Source organism: Anser cygnoides, chromosome 14 (assembly GCF_040182565.1).
Source record: "Anser cygnoides isolate HZ-2024a breed goose chromosome 14, Taihu_goose_T2T_genome, whole genome shotgun sequence".
NCBI classification, from domain to species: Eukaryota; Metazoa; Chordata; class Aves; order Anseriformes; family Anatidae; genus Anser; species Anser cygnoides.
The window spans coordinates 3872231-3889845 of record NC_089886.1 but is presented as its reverse complement, the minus strand read 5'-3'; the positions used below and the strand labels follow the sequence as shown (position 1 = coordinate 3889845).

The 17615-nt window shown below is 47.7% G+C and overlaps 1 protein-coding gene across 1 annotated transcript in view; it reads right to left on the bottom strand.

Annotated features, from left to right (window-relative positions):
• Positions 1-17202, bottom strand: part of SMAD5 (SMAD family member 5) — a 74427-nt gene extending 57225 nt beyond the window's left edge. Inside the window, exon 1 of the mRNA XM_013175873.3 lies at positions 17101-17202. The gene's annotated coding sequence lies outside the window, so the exon portion shown is untranslated. The remainder of the gene's footprint in view (positions 1-17100) is intronic.
• Between the last annotated feature and the right edge of the window lie 413 nt (positions 17203-17615).

Genomic DNA, 17615 nt, shown 5'->3' with positions numbered 1-17615 from the left:
CCCAGCCATGTGCCTGTGTGCGTGCAGGGGCTGCCGGTGCCCCCGGGGCCTCTCCTGCCCTCCGGGAACCAGCACGCCCCATCCCCGCCAATTCCCTGCCCTTCTTCCATAGGACACTCAAGTCTTTTGCTGTTAGGTTTTAGTTTCCCTTCTCTCAGGCAAAGAGCAGCTCCGTGGCCTTGCCCGTGACCTCGGAACACCCCGTCCTTTCCTGAGCTGCCCTTGTTGCTTGTTCCAGACTCGTGCTCCTTCTCTCCCTGGTGCCATCCACAGGCTCTGGGTCCCTCTCCAACAGCAGAGCTTTTGCAGCAGCCTCCAGACAGCACCTCACCAACATCTGCTTTACCCGTTTTCTCAGGGCCTGAGACATGGCCTCAGCACAAAGCAGAGTTTCGTCATTAGCAGGAGCTACAATGCTCTAAAAATTACACAGCCGCCTCATCGCGCTGCTGCTGATTAATGCACCGCAGCCGTGGTGGAAACAATTTTTGTTTAAAATAAAAAAAAGAGCTACAGAGGGAAAAATACTCCCTATGGCCAAGTTGAACTCTCACTGAAATTCCCGTAACTCTCTCCTCTGGCTCCAGGGGGAACTGGACCAGATGCTCTCCAGGCCTACAAATAGATGAGATTTCTGTACAAGTCATCTATATATACACAGTCAATTCTAGCTCCTTTCTCCTCTGAGTCTTTTGTCTCATAAACAGCAGTAATGTGAGGAACGCTGTCCTCCCGTCACCTCAGTCCCTTAATGCCATAAACCCAGATTCCTGTACATGGTGGCAACCGCGGACTGCCACGTACGAAGCATCACCTCCTGACTTCATTGCAGCATGGATTCGCGTTTTTCTCCGTGTCAGTTTTTGCTTACAGGCATCAGTTCTGCAGCACTTGGAGACAGCCATTACCTGCCACCTGGGTGAGCAGGAAAGAGAGCAGTAGCTACACCAGCACCTTTGTAGAGCCATGCATCAGGAAGCCATTAACCACCATTAACCAGTACTTTCTGTAGCTAGAGAGCTTCAGAATGTTTAAAGAGAGGTAAGCAGCCTTATCTGCTAAAAGGATTTAAGCAAATTGAGGTCAAAAGAGCTCTTCGAGAACAACCAGAAAAGCAAGCAGACATGGGAAGTCTTCCAGATCCACCCTCATCGGCCTGACCAAAACACACCGCAAGTCCATTTCAGGGAATTTAGGAGCATCCAATGTGTTTTAAGAGGAGATTGCTGAAGACACTGGCAGAGAGAAGAAATGCAGTAATGACAGAGAAGCTTTAAGAAGCAATGAAACCTCCCTCACACCACATGTCTGAAACAGAGGAACAAACAAAAGCTGTAATTACTAGAAGGAAACATTCCCAGAGCCAACGGTTATCTAATTAAAATAAAGACGGATATATACAGGATGGACCTGAGGACAAGCAGCCAAGTCCATGTCCCCAGACTGCCCCCCTATAAACAACACTTTCTGCCAGAAACCAGGCTTTCTGGTGTCTCACAGCCAGAACCTAAACCACACCACACCAAGGCTTTTAGCAGCCACATCCCTCCCCTCCCCAGGGCCTCGGTAGGACTGATGACTCCAAAGACTCACAGACCCTATGCAAGACGGGATGCTGCCATGGTCATGACTAGTGACACCTCGAGGCAGTGTGATAGAATCACATTCTGAAGAGGAAAAAGATTAAAAAAACACCAAAACAAAAAAAAAACCACCTTCACCTGCTTAGTATACATTTTTCCTTTTGGAGGGAGGAAAGTTGGGTTCAGATGGCCACCTCCCACAACTGAAACACATACACTGGCCCTTAGGACCTGTCCAAGCCTCATTGACTGCATCACACTACATTACTTGGTGTGGTTGGCCAACAGTAATCTTAGGTGGTGTTTAATTCTCACATTGTCTACAGCCAGAAGCTTAGCATTAAGGTCAGAGATGGTCATAAAGTGCTGGCTTCACACAACCAAAATGGGGCACAATAGCTTGCTACTGCCTTCCAGGATCATCTTCCCAACGCATCCCAGTGCCCTTCTCATTTCTTGGTATTAGAAATTAAATTGTCCTCACTCTGAAAGATGAGAGCACAGATTTTATGGTCTCTGTAGTTAGGAGGAAAATCAGACTAAAACACCGATGTAATGTTACCTCTAGAACTGTGATTGAGCTACAGCTGCTTTTTTCCCTAATGTAATTTTCAACTTTTCAAAATTCCATTTAATTAACTTCATTTATTGCAACAAAATTAAAATCTAGATAACTAGGGAAATTTCCTTTCATTTACAATTTTTCTGCTTTTTTAATTGCTTGGCCCAAAAGCAAGCAGATCTTTTCTTATCAGCCTTCCATGCTTATTGTTAATTTTCTTCTATAAACTGAACTCCAGACGTCTTCCCAGTAAAAGCATGCCAGAATTTACAGTGGCACCAGGCTAAAGCAATAACTCCTGCAGAAACTAAGCAGATTTCATTACTGTCAGCATGTTTTTCGCATCAGAGGAAAAGGTTGGACAATTCAAATGTCACATAAAAGGTGGGATCATTTTACTAGGAGGGAAAGCTGGAAGATCTTGGTCCCCGTGGTATTTCAACAGCTGTAATTCCTCCTGCAAGGCAGAGGAGGAAACTGCAGAATTCTGGAGACAAAAGGCTGAAACAGAAGCTTTCTCTTAATTTCAGCAGAATTTGGACCAGCACAGGTATGTAGAAATAAGCTTGTTTTGAGTTTCATTCAGCTCCTACAGAAGGTATTGGCTCCTATTTCATCTGGAGCAGACTATTGCTGCATAAGAAAGGTCTGGAAGGTAGTTTGCCAAAGCAATGAAGAAGCTAATAGACCTTCGAAAGAGAAATCTGTCCTGTAGGCCAGAGTCTAAATTCCTTGTTAATTCTCTAGTTGCCTTGTGCAGCCCCCAGGAATTCAACCAAGTGCTCTGGGGTATCAGATATTTCTTTTTAAATCCTACCAACGCCCCATTTATTATTTAAATTAATTTTTAATGCAGGTCTCCTTTTTCTCTTCACTTTTCTCTAAATCTTCGTATTTTACTCCTCTTCCCACATGAGTTGTTAGCCAAGGTCAAGCCCAGTCACGGCTTCTTCCCCAGTGAGGCCCAGAGGAGAGGCAGGCAGCCTCTAGGGAAGCCTGGAGGACTATCATGTCTTTGGGCTGCTTCCCTGCAAGAACAGCCAGAGAGAAACAGGAGATGGACACAATGCTTGCCGAGATCCTTGCCTTTGTCCCAGAGGAGAGGAGGTTGGCAGCAAGAGGCACCCATCTGAGGCTTTTGGTTACAGCAAGAAACTAGGCCCGAGGAGCAAACCTCCATGGTGTCCTCCCAGCCTGAGAGAGGAGAGGTGACCTACAGGACATAGCATTTTATTTTTTTGTTTGTTTGCAAGAGAGAGTATTGTCTGTGTAAAATCAGAGACAAATGCTTTCTTCAAGACCTTAGGACCAAGCTTAGGTATTTCTGACTACGACTAGGGGAAGGAAAAAAAAAGCATGGCCTTAAACAGCAATAACAACAGTCGAGAATCCTAATAATTGTACTACATTGCTTTTGGGTTTGACGATGAATAACTGCTCCTCAACTCAACACAAATACTTTTTAATTCTAATTCAAAATTAACTGGAAAAGCATCAAGTTAATACGCAAACCATTAACCACATCTTTGCACTAACACCACATTCAAAAGCTTATGTCTGACATCACCCCGATGACCTCACTGCTTTACTATCTGTATGTGTTCAGCATCCAGATACGTCAGAGTCCTGTCCCTCCAGCCCCTAAGGGCCAGAAAGAGATAGATGGGCTTTTGCAAAAGGAGAGCTTAGGACTCTTTCCAGGAGGCTGTGGAGAGCTGCCCCTGCATGAAGATCCACAGGGAGCAAAGGCAACAGGAGTGGAAAGAAAGATGCTGCTGACGGACCCATACAAGAAGCTGTGCTCTGTTCAGGACCCTGTGGAAAGTTAATAGGAAAAGAAGTCTCCAGCCATTGCCTGCCCTTAAAGCCAGCCCTGTGGCCACCAGCTCTGCAAGGCTAGGTGAGACACAGCCCAACCTGGGGCCAGGTTGATCTCTTCCTTCCTGCAGGTGACCCGTTTGGATGCCACCAATACCTCCACAAAGAGCAACTATGGCCTGGAAGGAGAGGTCTTGGGTCAAAGCCCAGTGAAGATCAGCCCTGATTTTGTAGGGCAAAGGAAAGGCAGTTCTGCTAATTCCTATGAAGCACTGGTTATTGAGGAAACAAATCATGACACAGTAGCTCACTTTAAACTGCTTTGCAGATGGTGAGTAGGCTGCAAATGAAAACCCAGGACACACAATGTTATAGACAAAATGAAAGCTTGAAACAGCAATAAATTTAAGGAAATGATTTTTGAAATCTCTAGACTGTCTGCATACAGTCTGGCCATATTAAAGTGACTGTGCTCTTTCCACAACTAAAATACTTGACATGCCTGAAGAAGCCTTATGCAAACAGGCAAATAAACATGCTTACGTTTGATCTAACAAGCTGGCATTTCTTGTGGCACTGCACATTGGCACAACAAGTTTTTAAAATGGAACAGAAAAGCGGAACAGGCAGTGGGAGAGACCCTCCCAGGAAAACCACACAAAACCGTGCAAAATACCCTGACAAACAAGGCTCTGCAACACCTACCCTGCCTGCTCTGCTTCTATAGGAGAAGCCTCGATGCCTGGAAAGAACAGCCAGTGAAAATCTACTGGTACTTGCTCTCAGATTACCTCTCTGGAATAAGCCAGAAATCATTACGATCCACCGGGCTGTGCACTCCTTGCCTCCCTATTCCTTAGCTTTATAACTGCTCAGAGCTCTTCTATACAAAAAAGCAATAGGAAATTCTAGCTTATTTGGTGTTACAATTTGCAGTTTCGCGTGAAGCATCTTCATGATCTAAGTGCTTCAGAGCGGCATTCCTTTCCAATTAACCACATACAATTTGCAGGAGATAGTTTCTTTGGAGAAAGCAGCAGCATGTCAGAAGGACATCCAAAAGGCTATGGCTTGGACATCAATGCGAGAATGGAATAGCTTTCAGTATTAAAAAGACATTTTCCATTAATATTTGGATGTCAAGTGAGTAATTTCAGCATATGAAAGCTACTGCCGGGGAGGGATGCCCATGTGTTAATGAACAAAGGTCATCTATCCCGTGTAGCCTCCCTGGAACAGACCGGCTGCTGGAGACAGGACAAGTGGTGCTTGATTCAAAATAATCATGGCCTCAACCCAGGCTCTGCTAATGAGTCATTTTTATCTGGGAACATTTCTTCAGTGCAGCTGCTTTCAGATCCTAGTGTTGACATGCATGGTTGAAATTGGTTGAAGTCTTCAGAGACACAGGGAATTCGGGCACAGCTTCCAACACCCCTCAAGAACAGGGAGTTCTCCAAGCATCAGGCTCCACGTACAGAGCCTTTTTGCTCAAGTGCCATGAGTGCATCCACGGATATTTCCCATGTTGAAGCTTAAGGAAAAAGTGAGTGTGGGCAGTAAGCGCCTTAGACGCTCAGCAAAGCTGAGGACTTGGCCTTCTTTCTGTAGTCAGAGGCTCAAACACCAGTAGCTCAGCTGCACTCCAAGCTCCCCACACTAGTACATGGCTATGTTGGACAAGCCAGCCTGAAGTAGCTTCAAAGATACTCCCCGTGGCTCCCAACATTTGAATGTTTGGGCTGGAAGTTGCTGGTGGCCACATTGTGCGCTGGTGGCTGCTGAGAGCAGCCAAATGGCTTGGGGAAGCCCCAGGATCCCAGAGCAGCCATCCTGGGACAGTAAGTCTGTCCGCAGGATCTCTGGAAAGAGAGGAGTGCCACAAAAACCATTAGCACAGCCAATTGTCCGTACCAGACACACAAGGGAGACTGAGGATTTGCTCCTAGGCAGTAAAAGATCCCTGGGGACCCCGATGACCCATTTTAAGAAAGCTTTGCAGCAACAGAACAGTTAGCAGCTGCCCTGTGGCTGACAAAAGTCTGCTGTACTTAGTTTGACTTAAGTATTTATTTTATTTTTTTTTTACCTTTGTTCCCATGACTTGATGAATGCAGGAGTAAGAGGAAAAAACCCAAGTGCCTACTACATTCATCCAAACCTTCCATTTGCTTTGACATTCCTCCTTTCCCTTTTCCCTGTGGCCTCACAGGGACAATAACTTTTCCATGCCATGAGCTGGAAGCAATTAACAGAGACAACAGAAAAACATCCTTTACAGATTAGTTCACATAAGTAATTGCATTAGAGTTCTCAGTAAAACCGTGTTGAAGCCAAAAAGCTCCTGGCTTTAGAGCATGCAGGTGGTTCCAATTACAGGCACCTTCTTGCAAGTGAAATCACAGGCTTGCTTCAAGTGACAGCAGCTCTGTACCTACAGTAATTGTGTGACACTTGTGATATATTTGACTGCCAGAAACATGGCTATCTAATCTCCAGGAACAGATTACCAGAACCAGAAAAATGTGGATGGAGTCTAGAGTAGACAGAATTATACTACTACCTTACCGTGGTGGTTTATTTTTTACATAAAACTCATAAAATGCAAGGCATCTGTATGTGCAAAATGTAGAGGGATGGAGAAAAAACCCTCATTAAAATCCAGCAGATGAGGCACAGACAAATTCCAGAGGCTTTGCCAGTATTAAGCAAGCAGTACTTACAGCCATGGGAGACTAAAACTTTACAGACGTCTGCATCCCATACGCACATAGTGGCAAAAAGACAGGTAATCGTTCACAAATAGACCCTGTGCCATGGTTTGAAAAGCCATGCTAACATGAACGTACACTTATTATCTGAATGGGTCTGCTATAGATGTAACATCAGTGTTAAAATACCATATTATGTCTTTATTTAGGTACTTATATTAGGTGTGTTAAAATACATATAAATTGATGTAGGCAGTTTACTCAAATGGAAAGACATAGCTGACATAGCAAAGGCATTTGCGGCTCAGCTTCAGCATCACGCCAAGCACAAAACCAAGGTCTGCAGGAGAGCTCGATGAGGTTGGGATGGGGAGGGAGGGATGAAGCCAGGAGCTGCCACTAGGCAGAGGCAGGGCCACTGCTGTCGCTGGAGGGGCCATGGGCAGGTGTGCTGTTGGCTAGCTCACACTTGCATATCCTCGAGTTCCTGTCCTGGTCAAAAATAACAAGGGAAACAGAAGGTACAAATTTCTCTCCATGAAGGAGTGGGCTAAGAGCAGATAACTCACGTATGCAGCGTGTTCCCTCTATGAATAGATACCTGGTGGGCAGATCTCTTTTGTAACAGCAGAACTAACAAATACATATTATGTATTATATATTTATATTTTTGTTTTGTTACGGCACATACAGATCACCACAAGGCATTAACATCCAGGCTGTGTCAGCCCGGCAATGTGCATACACTACAATTCACATAACTGATAAGCCCAGAATTACCAGGATGTGGGTGTTCAGGCTGCTAACTTGGGCTGATGGCCACAGTAATCTCATTCTGCTTTTGTTCCCAAGCCTTCTGTCCTATCCTACAGCCCATGCTGCATGCTGTTGTAGGGATGTGAGTAGGAGCAACTGCAGCAGAGCCTTATTCTTTCTGATGGACCCAGTTCTGAGAGTCTAATTGATTAATCAAGGCTCCTATAAGGTAAAATCTATTTCAAGATGCTATCCCACTTGCAGCAGGACAGACTGACTCAGCTAAAGCCCCCAGCAGAGTAGAAAAAGCCATCCTTTGCAGAGCAGTCCCCAAACCAGGAGCTGGTCATTCCTCTTCTCCATCCCTCTCTAACCAGCTGCCATCCCTCATGAGCAGCCAGTACCGATACTCCCCAATGTTCTGTTCCTGGAGCTTCCCAAACCCATGCAGAGAGCTGGGACACCTCCTGCATCTCTCACTGAAAGGACAAAATGTATCACTAATCTGCACCTGAGGTGTGGGTGAGCTCCTCCAGCCTAAATCCAGCCTGAAATACCAGCAGCTGTTTCTCAAACTCCAGTGGGAGTTGTGCTGTGATGGTCTCCACCCCTCGTACCACGGGTGGGCTATTAGGTACAATGAGAACGCTTGTCTCATTTTACTTTTCACAAAGCTATGGTTTCAGCGAATCCACATTTCCCAGCAAAGAAATGTTTCACTGGAAAATTCCTGAAGCAGATCTAATTCTCTTCTAAATGTCATAAAAATTCCAGGACAGCTCCTCCAGTGCTGTAAGTCCAGCGCCCAAGGCATGGTGGAGCAATGCCACCTCAGCAGGGACCTGGCACACGGGGCTGTGGCCAGCTGCTTTCTTCCTACTCTTATGGACATTTCAGTTTGCCTTTACCTTAAACAACCCAAGCCACAGTGGACAGCTGTAATATTAGATGCATAGCTCGTTCCTTTTTTCGTGTCTTGCCATCCAGGCTGTCATGGTGATCCCTTACACTGAACCATCTGTAAGCTTGTGTTTGGCAGTGGGCAGTGCAGGGCAATGTCTTCATGAGTCAGTATTTGTTGTCTGGAGCACTGGTTTACTGTTGTCTGCAGCTTTGGTTTTGGGGACACAGTTACCTACTTCCATGTGGGTTCCCCCCCCCCCCCAACACACACACAAATGCTCTCAGCCTTGCTGTATCCCTGCCATTCCCTAGTAATCATGGCAAGATTGAGAGAATAAGTATGACAGTATTATTCTGACATTTCCACTAAAATAAATAAAAAGATGGGAAGGGGTCAGGCAATGCCCATTCAAGCTGATGGGCAGAGACTTAAAAGCAGTCTGCAGCCCCAAACCAGACAGCATCACAGAGCTTAATGTAGGCAGCCAGATTTTTTCCTCATAAATTATGCAGAAAAGGGATTTCATTGATGGCCTTTCAAAACTAGTAAAGGGACCTCCTCCTTGCCACAGCCCTGGTGTCTGACCTCAGCTGAATTGCTTTCTTTTACGTGCGTGTGTTGCTGAATCCCTGTGGTCTGGGAAGGAGCTGCCCCAGGAGACATCTGCACACAAACACGGGTGACAGGACAGCGTGCTACAAAGGGACGAGGCTATTCCAGCAGCACTGATGCACGAAAGCAGGGAAACAGACGTTCGGTCATCTCCTCATCTACATGTGCCTGCGAGATCCATGTCAAGGCTTTGACCTACCACTGGGTAAAACCATCACTAAGTCTTCTGGAGAACCACAGCTCTGGAGGGAAGGTACGTGGGCAGCAGCAGCCAGCTGAGCACCCCAGCAAGTCTCTATTGAAGGGAACATGAAAGAGCAAAGGCAGCAGCAGTGAAATACCTTAACCACTTTCACAAGCCTCACCTGGTGACACCTGGGGCCCAAACACTAACTAGGAGGCAGACAAAACATTTTTCTCTGCTATGCTGTGCCCCTCCTGCCTGCCTACACATCTGCAGAGGCTCAGAGGGACACTTCATTCCCACCAAGCGTCTGCTTTGAGTTAGATTTGCTCCGGATAGGAGAACATGAAGAACCCATGACTCACACTGCCATGCCTGGCCCAGGGAGCTGGGTGTCTCAGGCAGGGAAAGAAAACCCAGGGACGCTTCGGAGGGGATGGCAGGAGGGTGCCACAACACAGAGCTGCCAGGGGGTCTGTGCATTGCCCATACCCTCAGACAGGACCTGAAAGCAGAAATCAAGCTTCTGTTACGGGTGATGCAAGGTCTCAGATAGATATTCACCGTATGCAACAGGACAAACACTTCTGGACACTTCTCAAGGGAAAAATCACTCAAGCATGGCAGGCTTTGCAAACCTTAGCAAAGCCCTTAGCAAATCTGCACGCTGAAGGAGATGCAACATTAAAGGGAGCTGCAGGATTATGTGGTGACAAACAACTACGAAGCTAGCCTGTTTAAAACCCCTGCAACTGAGAACATTTCTGTGGATACTGTCCAACCGTCCCCACCTTTGGGCTTGGCTCCTAGGGTATCTTCCCAGCTGATGAAAAAATTTTGTTTTCCATATAGTATCTGCAGTGACAGCATAAAAGTACAGAAAAAGCAATCGCACAGGCCTCTTTTCTCTCGTGCACCCAGCATTGCCCACCTGGGTGCTCTACTTTCCTCCCAGGACTGAACCAGATAGCTTTTCTACTCCAATGCACTCTATGAATAAATTTGCTGCAGAGCTCCATATTTTATACCATAATAAAGCCTTCCTGAGATCCCACTGCTGTTCGTTGCTGGAATTTACAGGAATCCTTAAAAGTTCATTTCCTTTTACAATTTTTTGGCCTCTTAACAGGCATGCTGCTCACTGAAAACCACCCAGACAATGAAGTGCAACTCAGCCTGTGCGCTCCTCCAGCCAAGCTCACTGCCCACCATTGACTCATTCAAAAGAGAATTAAATCATAGACGTGGATGAGGATTTGCTACCAAGAGAATTTGAAAGTAATAAAGTCTCAGCATCAGAACAAAATTTTAGAAAACTCTTCTCTTTCCATTATTGCACCATAATAAGAGCTCACTGCTGAAGCTCTTAAAAATATCTAAATATGAAGGCTGTAGCAGGGATGGAGGAGGTTATTTCAATAAATACTCCAGTTTATAGCTCTGTACTTCTCCTCTTCATTTTGAAGATGCTTGATTTGAAGAGTATGATTACAAAATATACAGAAAGGACATTGGAATCATTTCATCTCTACGTCAACACCTTTGACTATGAAATGACATAAATCACTTTTTAAAAGCTTAATAATGCCTTTTGCCTGAAGATGGAATTTAGTGACTTCATAAATGGCAGAAGCTGTTTAAAACAATTCCACAAAGATTTGGTGTTAGATTTTTTTTCCATTTCATAGAGCTCCAAAATATCTCAATACCAAATAATGAATGAGCAGAAACAAGAAAATCCTAGAAAACAAAAAGCTTGAGGGGAAAAAAAAAAGCCCCAAGCATGAAGAACCAGATATGAGCCCAAAGGAGTTCATTTCCCTCAGGTGTCTGCTGCTCACACTGGCCTCGTCCCTGACTCACTGCTTTCCATTCAAGTTCTGCATAGTTTTCCCTCAAAAGCACATTAAGGGCTTGAAAATGCCAATCCCCTGAGATGGATAGCTACCATGAGAGCAGGTACAACACACATACCATTACTGAAAGCTTTCCAAAAGCCCTTTTCTGGCCACAAACAGCCCTAACTTAAAGATTTTATCATTAACCAGCCTGTCACATCATACAGCACAACTGCTAACATTGAGGTATAAGGCTTTTTTTCCATTTTTTATTATTTTTTTTTAATTAAGATAACCTCCTTCCATATTGCCGTGCAGACATACTGTGTACAGAAAATGGGCTGTCTGGAAGGGACCAACACTTCAAGAATCATGAACTGTTTTGAGGCTATGAAGCAGTGGAAGCCTGTTGCTATTTAGACTTTTTTTTATTATTAAAAAAATAGATCTTAGCTACAGTTTACTTTTCCCACTTAGAAACGTGGAAAAGTTTGTTCAGCTTAAAATTTCCTGTTTGGCATTAGCAGCTGCTGGCTATGGTATTTATAAATATTTCAGCAGACATTTCTAGGGGAATCTGGTTACAATTAGGTGGGGAGCGACACGGCTCCGCAGCCCTCGGCTCGCGGGCAGCCCCCGTGCCACAGGAGGCGAGGGTCACTGCTGGGCGAGCGTCAGCAGCCGGGGCTGAAGCTTTAGGGGGCCTGTTTTCAACCAGGAGAGTGAAGTCACTCGCTTGTGGTGTCCAGATATAGTAGCTTGGGAGGAACATTTGGGCGGCAGGCCTGGGACCACCTACTCCGAGCGCTACTCATCGCATTTCCCTGGCTCCCCGGTGCCCTGCAGCATCCTCAAGTTGTTTGTGCAGGGCAGAAACACGCATCCCCATGCTCAGCATCCCTCCCTGCCCATCAGCCCTGCCCATCCCAGTGCTTTGTGCTCTCCCTGGGTATGCCCAGCCTCAGTTTCCCCTGATTCCCATTATTAGGACCTAAGCGTCACATTAAAACAAAGCATCAAAGACCAAAAGGCAGTAGGAAGAGCCCAGATGAAGGCAACCCTTTGATTTCCCAGGCACGTCCTCCCACAGCTTTCTGAAGCCTTCATCCCACTGAACCAAAGGCCTGCTATTTCTCCCCTGGCAGCCACCACCTCACTTCAGGGCTACCCATGGCCAATTTCTTCCTAGCTTTTTTTTTTTTTTAAAGGTCTCCAGTATGATGTGGACTGCTCCGCTCAGTAAAAGAGCCCCCAGACATCTCAGCATCACCTTGCTTTCTGCAAGGCTTTATGCAGTGGGCACAGAGCATCCTGACCAGGCACTTCTGACCCTCAGTGCCATCCCTTGGTGGCAGGCAGAGGAAGAGGGACACAGCTTCCCAACAAGCCAGCTCACTCAGGGGAGGGTCAGGAAACCTAACAAACAAAGAGGCAATGGCATTGCTTCAGAAACTGTTAAGCTGGAAATGAAGCTGCACTTCGTACTGTAAAGGTACTTAGTGGGGGCAGATTACTCAGAGAAGATGCATGTCAGCACATTGCTTTTCCCCCAGACCACCTGGTTTCTACCTCCCTAAAGACAGGGAGGCTCCCCAAAAGACAGGCAGAGCTCCACGGTGGCAGCAGCCACACAGCCAGTGGTGGCCAGCACTCATGGCCCTGTCTGTGAGCCCCAAGCAGGCCTTCTGCCAAGCCTGCCCACCCCAGGAGCTTTTCGGGCCTGCACAGCTCCGCCATGGCTCACAGTCAGCACTGAGGTGCACAGAGCTGATCTGAGCTCCTGGCAGCGTGGCAAAGCTGCAGGGGCCTGCGGGGGACATAGGGACCAGTGAGCCATGGGCCTGCACACTCGCTTTGACACCTTGCCCGAGGTGAGCAGGTCTGAGAGAAGGCTGTAGTGGCTTCTTGCTACAAAGCAAGTGAGCAAGAGCATCCTGCAACATCTCCCCAGCGTCACCCCCAGGCAGGTGGGACAGAGATCCTCATCTAGCCCTGTCTCCTCTGTGAGACTCTCAGTCTCTGTAGACACACTATTTTTTTTTCCTAGAGAAAGGGTTCGTTCCTGTGTATGTCAGTGCGGCAGCCTGCCAGACCCTGCATGTGAGCACCCTGGTGCAATGCTGCCAGTCCTGGGGGGCCTGGATGCTCTGGCACAGCCCCTTGCTGCAGAGACCCCAGCTAGCTAACCCAGCTCAGAGTCCTTTCTTTTGTAACTCAACTCAGGCCTCGGTAGCTTCACAGGGATGTCAGAAAAGCTTGGAGCACGCGCCATTTTATCACTGTTTCCCCAGAATTCAGGATAACAGCAGCACAAGAAGGTAAAAAGAGCCCAGAACAAGAAAACAAACAATCCTGCAGTAGAAATATCTTATGAGAAAAGTAGCTAAGTTCCCCATTTGCTGGTTTTACATAAAAAGAGAAAAATATGCTGAGCAAATGAAAGGCACAGCAGCGCCTCGCCCCCAGCCTGTTTCCGGCCATACCCAGTCGCACCGTGAGCTTGGTGAGGAGCAGCATTTCCTGACCCTCGAGTGCTCGCAGCTGGTGTTGTCCCAGAGCACTTTCTGCTGATGCGCCTTGGTTCCCTTTGCCTTGCGTGACTGCTCTGCAGCTTTGCTTTGTTTATCCCACTTCTTCCTGCGCTTTAGTTACGAGCTAAGGAAAGGAACCAGCCACTTGTGCTCGTCTAGTTACTTGCTGGTGCCAGTTCACATCTGTGTGGGTGATTAATGGGGTGTGTCACTGTCATCCACGGGAACCAAAATTGCAAAATCGGGTCCCACTGAGTGCGGGGATGGACACACCACTGTCAGGGACTCGTCTGTAAGTGTTGTAGCCAAGCAGTCTGGGGTCTGCAGGATAAGAAGGCTGAGGTTCCCTGTCCAGTTGTAGGACCAGACTTGGTAGGATGCCCCGGCCAGCCCCAGGGTGCCCAGAGGCACCAAGCTGGAAGGCACACCGCCGTGTGAGCCTGACCAGTGCCCAAAGCAATGAACACTACTGACGGCACTGCATGCACACCGTGCCAATTATATGAAGTAGGAAGCCTACTGCTTACAGCAGCTTCATGCATCCTCAGACTAGCGTTATAAAATGAGCTTGAATTATAAGGTCAGGACTGCTGTGACCATCACTTCACCTCTCTGCAGAGCCATCCTCAGGCTCCTTATGGGGCCAGCAGCTCTAGGAGTGCTGTATGTATGTGAATAGTGCTGCCATACTTGCAGGGTGTACAGTTTTCCACCTAATGGTCGCTGAAATAGGTCACTTATCCGCTTTAAACCAAAGGCAGAATGCTAGAAGAGCTACACAGAATCACTGATGCAAGTCCTGAAATCTGAGTTCATCCACCTGCCTCCACAAAACCAAAAATTCAACGAGCACCCTCGGAGGGCCTCCAGGTTCTGCACAATTATTTTCCAAACCGGAGATCTTGATTCTCCTCCAAAAGCAATGGTCAAAATATAACCAGCTTTGCATTTGTCACAAACAACAGAGCTTGATGCACAAGCGGTGTATGGAAAAAACAGGTGTGCCTTCAGAAGTCAGGCCCCATTGGAAAGAACTGACTGAACAGAGAGAGAAGACAGGCTGCAAGCTCGAAGCCTAGGAGGAAGCCAACCTGTGAAAAACCACAGACACATCAAGGGTAAGCAGGAAAGAGACGTGCCTGGGCCCACTTGTGAACTCTGTAAGAACTTTGCCAGTGTCTTGAATGGCCATGTTCCTTCCCAGGAGGAAGGAACGGATCCTTCGGAGGGCTGGGCTGCCTCTGCAGGGGATGTCCCCATGCCCTGCAGGCTCACTGGATACCTGCTACCGCTCTGTGTTCACAGCGGGTGACCTTTCTGGGGAACAGTGCTGAACTTCTGCAAAGCACTTACTCGAAAACATTACAAAACATTGAGGCATCAGTAGCTGTTGAAAGTACCCTCAGATATTTTTATTCAAGGAATTTTACAGATTTCTGCAAAGTCTCTCAAACGTGTCACCGAAAAGCACTCCGAAGGAAAACCACACGTGTTGCCTGAGCCGCAGCTGGCTGCCTCGGATCCCGATGGCTCCTTTGAGCCCACCCTTCCCCAGCGCTAACCTCACCTGGCATTTTCCTTTGCGCTCCCTCTGAGGCAGCAGCCAGCAGGTGCGATGGCTTCCAGCAAGCCATGTGTAGCAAGGAGCGCTTCCGTACAGCAGCAGAGCAGGGAGCACATCCCTAACAGCGTGTGGGTGGCTTCCCCCTGCCCTCAGGGGTCATCCCGCAGCACATCTGGCTGCGGCGCCTCAGTGGCGCTCAAGCCGCTGCCCCGCTCTGCCTGGCCTTGGACACAAAGCACACTCTTAAAAGCTGTACTTTTCCTAACTGGACTTCAGCATACATTTAATTATTTTGTTGAACGGGAGCCACTGAAAGTACACAAGTTATTATTATAAAAAAGTAAACAAGGGAGTCTGCACATTCCCAGAAATATTCAATAAGAAAACATTCATTTATTTTTCCCCCTTTTAGACTTAAACCTCCCTGAGAAGGCTCATACTTACTCATTTTTTTATTTTATTTTTTTGGAAAAGAAAGAGCCCTGAAAAGAGCTCCTGTGGAGGACAGCTCTGCTTTGAATGCCCACATGCACCCATCTGCTCTGTGTTTTGGGTGGTAATACTCTAACTGAGAGAAAGCAATGTCGCTGATGCAGTACATCCACGTGCCAAGTACCCCAGGGGTGTTTGCCGTGAAAAGGCCAATCCCAAACACCGCTCGCTGCTTCTCTGCAGGACAGGTAATGATGCCCAGGATGCTGCTGGGAGCATCCCTGCCCTGACACATGCAGAAATAGCCTTTAAAAGGCTTTTTTTTTTTCCCCCCCTCTCTGCCCCTACGTTGTTTCTGCCTGGAGACCCCCTGGAGCCACCAGCAGCGGGACAGGCACACAGGGTAGCAACACAGCACAGGGCTAGGACATGCCTCCACCGTCCCCCGGCAGCCTGCAGCACCCAGGCAGGCCGGGGGGGCTCTGTAGCCTTCAGCCAGCACTTCCCCAGAGCAGCTGTGTTCCTCCACACCCCCAGCAACTTCCTTCTGCCTTTCACTTCCACCTCTCATAACATTGCCAAAAAAAAAAAGAGAAAAACCCTCTTTAGAAGATGGCAGATGAGTGGGACATTCCCATCGCCTCAGCACTCCTCATTTCCTCATCTCCCAGCTGCTCGCCTCTCGCTTCCCCCTCCTGGGAGGGGGGGAGCAAAAACATCTCCCCCCTGGGGGCAGCTGCCTGCACCGCCCTGCCTCTGGGGATTGAGGGACCCCTGGGGGAAAACACCCCTGAAACGAAGCAAGAAATGCTGCTGATCAACTAAAGCAGCTCAACTGTCATCTTCAATCTGGGTTTGCCCCTCCAGAGGGCATCGGGGTAAGAAACCAATGCGGAGCTGGGAATTAGGTTGTGTCCAGAGTTTTCACCAGCACAAGTCATCAACTGGAGGCACCAAAGCACAGAGGACTTCTAAGAACAGAGCTCATGGGAAGGCTCCCCGGGACAGCTTCCCAGGATGTGGGATCCCAGGGAAATTGTAGGGAAGACAGAGCAGGGACGTGGGCCCTGCGGTGAGCTCGGATGGAGCGGGAGGTGTGTGGGAGGGAACACTGCCAGGGGGCAGAGGGGACATGCCATGGGAGAGGGTGAAAAGGGAACAAAGGGGGGTTGAAAGGATAATCCTAACAGGGAAGACTGTCCCTGGAGGCCAAAGGCCTGTGGAAGGACTTCTAGCACCTACCAGCTGCTGTGGAAACCTAAAGCCAACAGTAAGACTTTCAGAGCCCTGTATGTGGTAGGAATCTGCACCTCTGCCTACTGCAGGTGTTGTTGCGATTCACAGGTCTGGTGAACTCCTTGAAGCAAGCCAAGCAAAGTCAGACCACGTACCAAGCACAAAGACCATCACTGCATCATCGCTAGCCCCAAGGCCTGCCCATAAACCAGGCAGCAGGATGCCAGAGCTGTGCCAGCGGAGGGGACATCTCAGTCACATCTAAGCAAGGCTTGTCCAGTCCCACCTTCTGTAGGGGCTTCATTTTTGCAAAGAAACACTTCACCAGCCAGGTCAGATACAAGGAAGATACCAGCAAAAGGCACTCACCTAGGTGAGGAGCAGATCTAGCTTCCAGCTTCCCAGACATCAAAGGATTTCACAGTGCTTTTTCTTGAAGCGTCAAGGGAAAACAAAATGAGACAAAAATAAAAAAGAAAAAAGCCCCCTGCAACTGAACACACTACTGATCAAGCTGCAAAAACCTTTCTCTCTCCCTCTCTCAGGCTTTTGTATGAGTCGATAATTGATTGTCCTAATTACAAAGGGCTGAGCCTCCCCCAGGAGCCTGTCTCCTGGTGCAGCCCATCTTCCTGAGGCTGCTGGGAACAGGTGGCTCAGGATGTTCCCCATCACCTCTCAGGGCTCACCTAACACAGGGCTGAGCCACAGCAGAAAAATAAAGAGATGGGAGGTTGAGGAGGGACAATAAAAGAAGAGGCTGGTTATTTTTCACACATTTGAATTATGCTGATGGCTTACATATGGTATTTCAATTTGGGCTTTTAAGGGAAGAAAAGGCATGGTTTCTCAGCCAGGGTGGCCAAAAGAATCTGGATTTTTAT